Below are 12,576 nucleotides of genomic sequence, written 5' to 3' on the forward strand. Positions count from 1 at the left end.
CTTGACATTAGTAAATTCTTACGAAAGCCTTTTTTATGAGGGAAATTAAAAACATTTAATTACGGTTTTAGTCCCTTAACTATTTTAAAAGTTTGGATTTAATTTTTATTTTTATTTGATATAACTTAGTCCCTCTAATTTTATTTTGTTGTCATTAAAGTGAGGAGTTGAAAAAAAATCTGTAAAATAGTTTTAAGCATTATTTTCAAAATCGAATCGATGGTCAAATTGATGAAATCATCTATTTTCAGTATTCATTGTTAAAAATAAAAATATTAAAATAAATATTTCAGGGAAAAAATTGAAAAAAAAAGCAATAAAACATTAAAAATTATAAACATATTTAAATAAAAATAATGACATAAACATCAATTTTTATAATTTTTTTTTTAATTTGGGATGGGCTTTGATCGGTTGGCTAGTATGTTTAGGGTTGATTTTTCTTGGGCCAACAACATTAAAAAAAAATCAAAATTTCGGTTTTCTTATCGGTTCAATCAGTTTTCGATTTACAATTCAAAGCGGTTCGTGGTTCAACTAATCTAATTTATCTCTTAATGTCCAAAACCAATTGGTTCTCAATTTGACCAACTAGGTCAATCTAGTTTAAACAACAATATATTTAAGCATTTGGCAAACATAAATTTATTTTTGATTGAATTTTATTATTATTTGGTCATGTGATTGAATAATGATAAAAAAATGTATTATTACTTTAATTTTTGAACTAACGGCGTTAACAATTTTAATTTCATAATAATAACATCATAAAAATAGAAAATAACATGTTAAAATAGAAAACATGGGCATAAATTAGACCTAAAAAGCAAAAAGGTAAACAATCTAACTAATTAATAATTTTTATTGTGATTCTGTTTTAGTCACCTAATTATGAATATTTTTAATTTAATTATTAAATTATCTAAATTCAATTTTATAGTCACTACACAAGTATGTCTAGAACGGTTAGATGATGTGGCTTTTTATTCCATAGATAAATTACCCCGTATCTCAAGATATCCAAATATTGAAACTAAAATAGGAAAATAAAGAAGGTTTGTCTCGAAACATAAAATTATAGTCAAGTGACCAAAAAATAAACTCTTATAGACAATTCATGTAATTTATCCGATAAATAAACAGCCAGATCATTGAACCATCTCAGACTTAATGGCATAGTAACTTAAAAAGCCAAATTTGGATAATTTAGTAATTAAATTGAAAATTTTCATAGATGAATAGCCAAAAACAAAAATATGGTAAAAGTTTAGTGACTAATTAGGTTATTTACCCAAAGAAAAAAAATAAAGACAGAAGGTGGGAATTTAAAACACACACGCGCCGGTGACCTAACAATAAACATAATATAAAATTATTAGAGAAAGGGACGTTAGCGGCACGCTCTAGATAATAGACTTTGACTTTAAAGATTCGGTGTTGTGGGCTATGCCTCTTATTTACTATTTATTATTATTAAAAGCGGACAAAGCGGGAACCATTTAAGGGCGGGCAATGCCCAATGAGTTTGCCGACGGTGACGCAGCTGAGATGACAGCACTACCAACTACACGCCTGCTCTTAAATATTTATTATTTTGCTTTGTTGGCCTTTCTAAGTTATATAGTTTAATTTATTTTTAAAATATTTTAAAATTAAATTATGAAAATCTATAATTAATAAAATCATAACTATTAAACTTTGTTGTTCTTAATATAAAATTAAACAAAATCATAAAAATTTAAATTTAATCATATTTTTATAATAATTACATAAATTTTTTACCCACGTTATTTAACATGCCGTAATCTTATATATTTTATAAAAATTTAAAGATATATTGAAGAAATTAAACGCGCTTGGATTAATCATTTATGTACAATGATGAGTTTGAATAGAAATTTTAAACTTTTTATCAAACTAAATATGAATAACAATATATAATAGGGTAAACTACATTAATAGAGACTTAACTCTTTTTTTGTCATCCAACTATGAAAAGTTTTAAAATAGTCACTCAATTATTTAATTTTATATTTTTTAGCCACCCAACTATCTTGGATCTTTTGGTGTTTACATTTTTACATTAGCCAACGGATGACAGAAAAGATAAAATTGAATAGTTGAATAATTTATTTTGTAAATTTTTATAATTAAGTGACTAATAAAGATCATAATTTAATGATTATTTTGTAATCTTTTATAATTTAATAAAAAAAATCATAGTAAAATGACCTCTACTATAACTTATTGTTGTTAGTACCATATATAAACTCGGCCCAATTTGGCCCATAGATACCTCAATCACCTGCGGCATTACCTTTTAACAAAAAGAATGTATGGGGGAATAGAGCCCAATTACTCATTCATTTGCCTCCCATCAATATCTATATTGGGTTCTGAATTTGACGATGAACATTCTAATAGAAATTATTTGAGTTAGGGCTGATAAAAAAAATCAGAGAAAATAAAAATAGATTCAAAGTATAATCTTTGATTTGATTTCAGTTTGATTAGATTATTATTTAAATTTATTCCATTTTATTTTAAATTTATAAGTTAAAAATTTCAAGTATTTGGATTGAACTTAATTTAAAAATTAATTTATAACAAATATAAAATATATTATATATTTAAATTAATGAAAACAAGTTAGAATTTTATATACTTAAAAAATTGATTGGGAGGAACCTTTGATCTTTTGTTTAATTTATTGAGTTAATTGCACCAAATAACTTCAAATTATAATTTTATTTTAAATTGGTCCTCAAATTTTAAAATATTCTAATTATATCTTTAAATTATTGATGTTACATCAATAGGGTCCTCTTGTTATTAAAATCGTTAATTTAATTGATATACCAAATCTTATGTGACATGATTCAAAATGAAAATTTTAGAGAATATAGTAAAGATGGATGTTGTGAAAGTCTTGGTTATGAAATTCTTGAAACTTTTACAAAAAAACTATCATTCTCACTCCTTTTTTTCGGTTTTACTTTAATTTTAAAAGTTATGTGGCAACATTTTATTCTTCTTTAAAGTTTTTATTTTAAATTATATTTCATAAAATTTTACATGACATTTAATGGTTGAATTATTAGTTTCAATAATAGAAAGACTTGATTAATATAACATCGAAAATTTGATTATAATTAAAACTTTTTAAAGTTTGAGGATCAATTTTAAATAAGGATCATAATTTAGGATTTTTCAAGAATTAACTCTGTTTTTTAATCAAAATATAATATAATATTTTTCTTTCAAAATCGATGTGAATTGAATCATTATCACCCTAAATAATTGGTTTCGCATGGCTGAAGAGCCGGGCTGGGTAATTAGACCACCTTGGTCCTAAAAGCCCATGCTAAATATCTGAGAAATATAGGAATTTGGGTCATCAAACTCTTTATTGAAGACTCGTGTAATGGGTTCAATACAACTAATTTTATTGGATCTTGGTGATTATATTATATGTGAATAATTCATTATGATTTTTAATGAAAAATATTAAAGGTATGTTTGATAAATTATTAAAAAATTTAATATTTTATATTTTAACTGTGTTTCACAATTATTTTAATTATTTTCAAAAATATTAAATAAGATAAATAGGTAGGCTTATAATTTAATGTAGAAAATTTTAAATTAATTTTATTCTATTAAAAATTGAATTAAATTATTTTAAAACAATATTATTGAATTTCATATTTATCTTTCATCCAAAGCTATCCAAAATAATATAATATTAATATTAATATTAATAAGATTAAAATTAATAATTAATAATCTTTTTAAATTAATATTCATTTTATTAAACAACATAATTATATTCAATACTTATGTTAACAAATTTATCAAATATTTTACTAATATAAATTCAACATTTATAAAATTTTAGCATTTAAAATTCAGTACTTAGTTTTTCAATTTGTAAAACACACCCTAAATATCATCTATATTATTATTTAAACCCCTAACCGAGTTTGTGTCACGAGTCGTGAGGCACCAATTCAACTAGAAAAATTACAAAAAGTATCATACTGTATTTAAAATAAGTTATATTATCCAAAGATATTTTAGTCTTTTCATTTTAAAAACAATAAATAATTTCTACATATAATGATATTTGAACTCATGCTATTTGGGTCAATAAAATTTAATTTTTCCATCAAACTAAATATTTATTGTAATATATTTTTATACATTTTAATTTTATTATCCATACTGTATCACCTCTATCTTTTTCTTTTTTGTGAATAATTATATCACCTCTATCAATTGTATATATATTAATAATATTATTAATTGAGTTAGTATCACAAATTAAGTCGACATCAACTTAAGATTGATGATAATACCATAATAAACCATTGTAGTTCATTTAATATATTATTAATCTAATGTATTTATGTGTTTAATTTTGTTTCACTTCCAATTTAATCTATTTCTTTTCATTTTAATATTGTACATGTTGCATGTATTTTTTTTATTAATTAATTTTAAACCATACATTTTATTAATTTATTAATATTAGTTTTTCAACACATATTTATATTATAAATATATAATTTTCATACATATGTATATGATAAAATTACTAGTGGTCTTTTAAGACAAAATAAGACTGGTTTCTCTTTATTACCATTTACCAAGCAGGTTAAATGCCAGAAAAATTTCAGATTTAAATTACTTTCCTCATGAGTTTTTTTTTTTTTTTTTTGACTATTTTACTAAATTAATCCGAAAAAATTTAATATTTATAAAAATAACTCAGATTCAAAAACAATCACCAAAATGACTTGAAATGAACAGTAGAATGGAGTTGTGGCCTGTCAATGGCCGGCACCAACTCGTATTTTGCACCCATGATTGCCTGATAATTGTGTCAGGCTTTAAAAAATTGATTTTTTTAGTTTTGGCCTGTCAATGGCCGGCACCAGAGTATTTTTTTAAGTTGTATCATACTAGTATACAAAAAAATAAGTTTTTTAAAAAAAAAATTTGGTGCTAGCCTGTCAATGGCATGCACCAGTATTAAAAAAAATTCAATTTTTTTTTGTGCTGGTTTATCAATGGCCAGCACCAAAATACGAGTTTTCAAAAAAAATTTGGTGTTGGCGTGTCAATGGCCGGCATCAAAATACAAGTTTTAAAAAAAAAAATTGGTGCTGGCATGTCAATGGTCGGCACCAAAATACGTGTCGGCCATTGACAGGCCAATATCAATTTTTTTTTTTAAAAACTCGTATTTTTGTATACCAGTATGATACAAATTTAAAAAAAAATACCCTAGTGCCGGCCATTGACAGGCCAAAACTAAAAAAATCAATTTTTTAAAGCCTGACACAATCATCAGGCAATCATGGGTGCAAAATACGAGTTGGTGCTAGCCATTGACAGGCCACAACCCCATTCTACTGTTCATTTCAAGTCATTTTGGTGATTGTTTTTTAACCTAAATCATTTTTGTAAATATCAGAATTTTTTGGGTTAATTTAGTAAAATAGCCTTATTTTTTAGTTGTTGTAGTGGGTGGTAGGTAATGATAATACAGGCTGTATTTGTGATACCACGAAAATTTTTACAGTAAGATATTATCCTTGATATAGTAAAATAAGGAAATAAAGTGACAAAAAGGGAAATTCTGAGTTATGTCAAAATTGAGAAGTATATTATGATATATTAATTTATGAAAGGACTAAATTGTAAAAGTGAGAAAAATTTTGTTGCACAAGAGTAAATACTCAATATTTGAGGGGTTAAAGTGTACATATGAAAAAGTTGAAGGACCAATAGTATAAATATTTTAAGATTGGAATAATCTAGAAATTAACGAAAATGGATGAATTAGGACCAAATTGAATAGATGAAGAACTATGAGGGACTAAATTGTAATTTTATCAAATTAAATGATGACTCAAGGATGGAATTTTAAAAGATAATGAAGGGCAAAATGGTCAATTGGAAGAGAGAGAAATCTAGAAAGCAATGATGATGTTGGAGATATTTTAGATTAAATAAATAAATATTAGTTTATTAATATTTTAATTTAATTTTTAAATTGTATTTTATTATTTTATTATTATTTTATTTAGTATATATAAGGAAAGAAAGATGAAGAATCATTATCTTTTTTCCCATGCACCCAACGTATGGAGAGAAAAGGAAGAAAGAAACTTTATTTTCTTTACAATTTGGTCCTTCAATCAAAAATTCACCATTTTCACCCAAAAATCAAAAGAATTCCCATAGCTACCAAGAGAAAAAAATGTTAAAGAGGCTATGGAAGTTAAAATATCAAGTTGGATTCAAGAAATAGAAGCTGAAGGAGAGAGAAAATCAATATGAAGATTGAAATCAATAGAACAAGGGGATTTAGCCTGGACTGGTAATCCCGCTATAAAGATGAGATTCGCGGGAGTGTGCTCTCTGAAATGAAATGTGTAAGACCATGGTTGAAAGATACCATGGCAACATGATATGAAATGTGTAAAACTATGGTTGAAAGATACCATGACAACATGATATGAAATGTGTAAGACCATGGTTGAAAGATACCATGGCAGCGTGACATGAAATGAATAAGACTATGGTTGAAAGATACCATGGCAACATGACAAAAAATGAGTAAGACCATAGTTGAAAGACACTACGGCATCATGTCAAAGATAAATAAGACCGTGGATGGGAGACGCTATGACATTTATTGAACAATTGATATTTAGGTAATATGTATCAGATGATGAATGGTTATATGAAATGGTTGTGTGAAATGTTTACAAGAACTGGTCATATGGAAATATATGTACAAAATAGTTGTATGAAATAATTATGAAGATAGATAAACGAAATAAGTATAAGTACATGGAATATAATTTATGTTAAGTTTGATATAAGCTGTTATCGGAATAAATATACATAAAATATATGGAAATGATGGAGCATGAAATATTGCTATTGTAACACCCCTATCCCGTAACCGTCGCCGGAATAGGACGAGACGTTACCATAAATTAGGAATCGGATCAGAACAGTAAAATTTTGAACATTTTCTTAAATAAAAGATCATTTATTTATATAACTAATAGACACAAACAAAGATCGAATTTAAAAATTATAAAAGTAAACTTCCATAAGATGCCATATTCGCATGGCTTATATACAATAGTCAAAATATCATTCTACTTATAGTCTATCCTATACATGCCATAAGCTAAGTCCAAATCACATGATTACCACAATAGTAGATAGTGTGACGAAGTGTTGACGATCCTCGAGCTAATAGTAAGAGTAAACGATCTACAAAAATAAACAGAGAAACATAATATTCAAAGTAAGCTTTCATAAGCTTAGTAAGTCTTAAGCAATTTAAACAGTTGAACTTTAAAAAAAACAAACCAAATGTTCGAAATCACATAACACTTTCTGAGTACAATACTATTTGGCTGATTATGCACAAACACATATCATTTTACTCCGTTTATATTCAAACTCATATAAACATAGTATTTACAAGCTTCTGGATTAACTTTAATTCTTTCAAATTTCACTAGTGTATCATTTCTTACCCACACTTACTTTCAACATTCATAGTTAAATGGCATATCAAAAACTATCTTGTAAGTTTGCATAATAACTGAATGCACACATATACAAATATACATATGAATTTACAACATCTTTTCATATGCTTCTCATTACACATTCTTAATTCTCGTCAGATCAATCTCACATATATAATATATATATCACATACCTGAATCACTTAATGTGTAATACAACTTCAATTTATCATCTTAGCATAGGATCTCGTAGTCATATACTTTATCAAATTCACTAGCACTTGGCCTGCAAGGTACAAAACCCGAACATAACACCAGCACGAAGCCTACGGGACTTTAAACTCGGATCTGATCTCAAAGACAATTTATTTTATATACTTTTTACTAACTTTGGCCTCATCAAATATCTAATAATACACACTTTTCACAATTGGTCATTCGGCCACATTATATACACATAAACATATGTACATTTCACACTTGCCCGTTCGGTCACACCACATACACAAGCACATATATAAGATAATGTTTTTATCATTACTTGTTAATACATCATATACTTTGCTTTCATTTAAATAACCACTCAGCCATATTACATTTCTAAGTAACCATTCGGCTTCACTATACAAATAAGATAGCACACATTTTCATAAAGGCCATTCAGATAACTTGCACACATTTAATATTAGCCATTTCGGCCTCACCATATATACATATCTTATACATCAATTTCATAATATCAAAATCGACTAGGTATACTAGTCATTCATGGCTTATAGCCTCATTTTAATATGGATTCGGTACCTTGATTACCAATATTTAATCAAACATGTTCTTAAATACAATTATTTAACATTTTATTTTACATTCGGCAATGACATGTTCATCTCTAATAATTCAATACTTATAAACTTATAATTTCACAAATTTTAACATCAAAGATCCATCTAACACTCATATATCATTTCCTAACGTCACAATTCAAAAATCACATATGGTTTTAATCAATATCTTATAAGCAACTCAAACAGTTTTATCAATGTTTACAACATAATCACAAATTCACTACAAGCTGTCTTCCTGAGCAACAGTTATTAAATTATTTGTAACTGGAGCTACGAAACTCCAAATCAAGTGCCGTTAATTTTCCCTAGAAATAGACTCAAGCTTTAATTACATAATTTATTAAGCCTCTAACTCAACTCCAACAATTTATACGTTATTGATGCTGTCCCAAGCAGATCTATTACAATTTACTCTTAAATTTCCAAAAGTTCAAACACTTAAGAACTTACTAAGATCTCAATTTCCCTTCTTCAATTTCCTAATCACATTAATAGTTTCACTTACTTTGTAACATTAATCCACAATTCATCTCATACTTCATTTGGTAATTTCATCACATAATTTATTAAAATACCATTTCCTTATATTGATTTCAAATACATTCAAGAATTTAAAGCATAATTTCATAGCCAAATGTATTCACTATTCGACATTTACAAGAAATTCATAGTATTTTATTCACGTCTTAACTCATGATGCTTTCGGTTATTCCATCTTATCTCATGTATTCAAAATACCATTCACACATATTAGTTCATAAGACATTTGGCTATCACACATAGTCCTCATTAAATTCATACTCATTCTATTTACCATTACTTAACCGAAACACAGAGATCATATATGCACAATTCAATCGAGTAAGCTAGCCATTTTCGGCTCATATTATGAACATTATTAATCATTCGAAAATATATATATTTATATATCACATATACTAAAACTTTATTCTATATTCATTTAATCTTTAAACACATAAATTTAACTTAATCGTTTAAGAGCTTACCTCAAAAGTTATCGTACGACTATATCGACTACACGACTACGTTTATTTTTTCCTCGATCCGAGTTTGTCCCCTTAAGCTCTTGATGCTCAATCAACAATTTTAACTACTCAATTTACAAATGGTAATGCCATTACTTTACATAACAGAAATTAAATTTCATTACTTAAATTATCCACGGAAATCACCTTCCGAGCACCTTAATTTTCTTTAAGCTAAACCACCTCATAGCATACATATACACATTCGGCTAATTATATATTTAATAACATCTAAAACTAATTTGCTTGAGGTGCCATGAATTATTCAAATTGGCCGAATATCATTGAATTTCTAAAATCATGCTTATAACCACTTGGCCGAATTTCACATATCAAAGCCATTTATATATATTATTCAAAGTATTTAACAACACTTAAAAGTCCAAAACCAAATGCTCATCTTACCACCAACATGCATATTTAATTATCTCAAGCCTCTCTTAATCAATTTTATTCATAATAGCATGAACTCAACGATCCATTACTCATACAAAACAAACATAACCGAAAATCCCTTCATGAACTAATCACTAACATGTAACATACTTTTAAAAAACAAGCTCATAAACATATGAATTTTGGTATCAAATTGTCCATTGAACATTTGTTTACTATCTTCTATCCTCAACTCAAATATCCTCACTCATTTTCACTAAGGCCGAATCTAAAATGCCTCATAAACTAAATTTATCAAGTGGGTTTCGGCTAGAAAAAGAAGAGAAACACAAATTCATCAACAATTTACAAAAACACATCAAATTACCTTCAAATTTGCCTCCAATTGACCGAACGGTCCCAAAACCATCTTTCACTCTTCTTCTTTTTATGAATTTCAGCTAGGTGAAGAAACAAAGATGAGTTCTTGTTTACTTCACCAAATTCTTATTTTATTTTTATCAATAAACTATATAATAATGACTATATCAATAAACTACTTAAAAAAATATCAATTCATTATTATACATATAAAATATGCTTATTTTGCTCACCAAAACCATCATGGTCGGCCACTAACATTAAAAGTGGCAAATTGATATGCAAACCCACTTATTTGCACCATTCAATAATTAATCACTTAAAATAAGCCACACATATATTCAAAGCTTCTCACATAAGTCCTTTTTATTTAGAAACACATTCAAATTGAAAAAAATCAAAGCATTCAAATTTCACACATGCATAATCACATATTTTAGACATAAAATATTATATTCAATTATTTCTACGACTCGGTTTAGCGGTCCCGAAATCACTTCCCGACTAAGGTCAGAATAGGGCTGTCACAGATATAATGAAATGAATGATATATACTTATGAAGAAACGGTAAGAGAATGATATGTTTCATGACATGTACATATATGATTATCTTTGGTATGTTGATATAAGGAAATTATGTAAGTAAAGACAATTATTAAACTCAAGGGTGATATGTCGAGAAAATAGGTATATCAATGTTGAATTTATATGAAATATGTGCAAAACAATGATGTTGTTTGACGCTTAGACAAGTGTCAACTATTGATTGAATGGTAACACATTTAATTATAAGGAGCATTGAAATGGTAAGTACTTAGATGAAAATATAATTTAAGATTTTGCAAAAAAAAAAATTCTATTATCCCGATTTAATTCCGGTTGGTTTCTAATGTATGTTTGGGGCTTCGAGGGCCCAATAGAGAGACGTTATGATTATTTTCAAAATAAGAATAATAAATGACTCAGAATTATCTGAAAATGTTCAGTAAACTACGGTAATGCCTCGTACCTTATTCCGACAATAGATACGGGTAGGGGGTGTTACAGTACTACAGTTTTTTTCTTAAAATTATTTATAGTTTCTCTTTAACATATAAATTAGAAAATAATACGTTTTAGCGTATTTGAACTCACGTTCTCTTACATTGGCAACAATACCTATGTTAATTAAGTTAAGACTTAATCAGTATCAATTTAGTTTATATTTGTTTATTAAATTAAATAAAATAAATATAAACAAAATTTTAATATCCTTTTATTAAATAAATCAGATATGATCTAAACTTATTCAATTTATTATATTCATGAGAAGCTTGTTTAAAGCTTGTTTATTGTTCGATTATTATATATTACTAAAATTATCATTGTTTGCGTGCATGCTTTATTTATTTATAATATAATTATTAATATTTATATTTTACAAAAATATATATTTATTATTTGTTTGTTTATTTATTATTCATTAACATTATTTGTAAACATGTTTATTTAACTTAAATGAATAAACATAAACACGTATAATTTAAATAAACAAATGCAATTTTAAATTTTTAATAAATAGAAATAAACTTAAAATAAATAAACATAAATAAATGGAGATGTTACATGTATATCAGCCCGATCACATTCACATGACATGACCCTACACTATGAATAGGCTATCATTACATGATTTCACGAAAAAAATCCACTCTCAAGAACAGGGAAAAAACGCTCTCTTTAACCGAGATGGATGCCACCTTCCATAAACTATCTATTATACGATTATTTTCAGCAAAGTGTAAACCACCGTTGAACTAGCCCTTTTAGCTTAGGCCAATCCCGAAAGGAAAAAGAAAATTTTGAATTGCATCTCGAGGTGGGTAAATTTCACTTAAGTACAAGTTTATATTTTAATTAATTTAATTTTAAAAATTATAAAATAGTTATTATGTTGTTAAATTTTTTAAATTTAATTAGCGAGTTTTAAATAATGATTTAAAAGTTGATACATTACATACAATGTAAACAAGAAAGACTATATAGTAAATATTTTAACAAATTTTAATAACTTAAATAAAATTTTCTAATAATTTAATAATTAATTTTAAATTTTTAAAGTGGAATGATTAAGATATAGACTTCAATTTATTCATCATTGCTAAATTTACCTAATAATTATTACCAACAGCCAAAACCAATGGATATCCCAGGGAATCTTTTAGGCTCAAATAAACAGTGTTTACTGTTCAAACCTCGTGATATCTAAAATTTCAACATAACGAGTGAAAAACAATTTTAATATTAAAATTATATCTACAAAAAAATTATTCAACAATTGAGTTAAAGTAATTTGTTTTAAGTTTAAGTTGAATATTTAAACATTC

General features: G+C 26.4%; 1 long non-coding RNA gene across 1 annotated transcript; it reads right to left on the minus strand.

Annotated features, from left to right (window-relative positions):
- Nucleotides 1–7,068: 7,068 nt before the first annotated feature.
- LOC128285255 (uncharacterized) lies at nt 7,069–10,329 on the minus strand. Its single transcript, XR_008275717.1, has 2 exons — nt 10,217–10,329; nt 7,069–7,299 (listed from the first exon to the last, which is right to left on the minus strand). It is a non-coding gene; the product is annotated as an uncharacterized LOC128285255 (long non-coding RNA).
- Between the last annotated feature and the right edge of the window lie 2,247 nt (nt 10,330–12,576).

The sequence above is a fragment of the Gossypium arboreum genome, chromosome 12 (assembly GCF_025698485.1).
Source record: "Gossypium arboreum isolate Shixiya-1 chromosome 12, ASM2569848v2, whole genome shotgun sequence".
In the NCBI taxonomy this organism is placed as follows: domain Eukaryota; kingdom Viridiplantae; phylum Streptophyta; class Magnoliopsida; order Malvales; family Malvaceae; genus Gossypium; species Gossypium arboreum.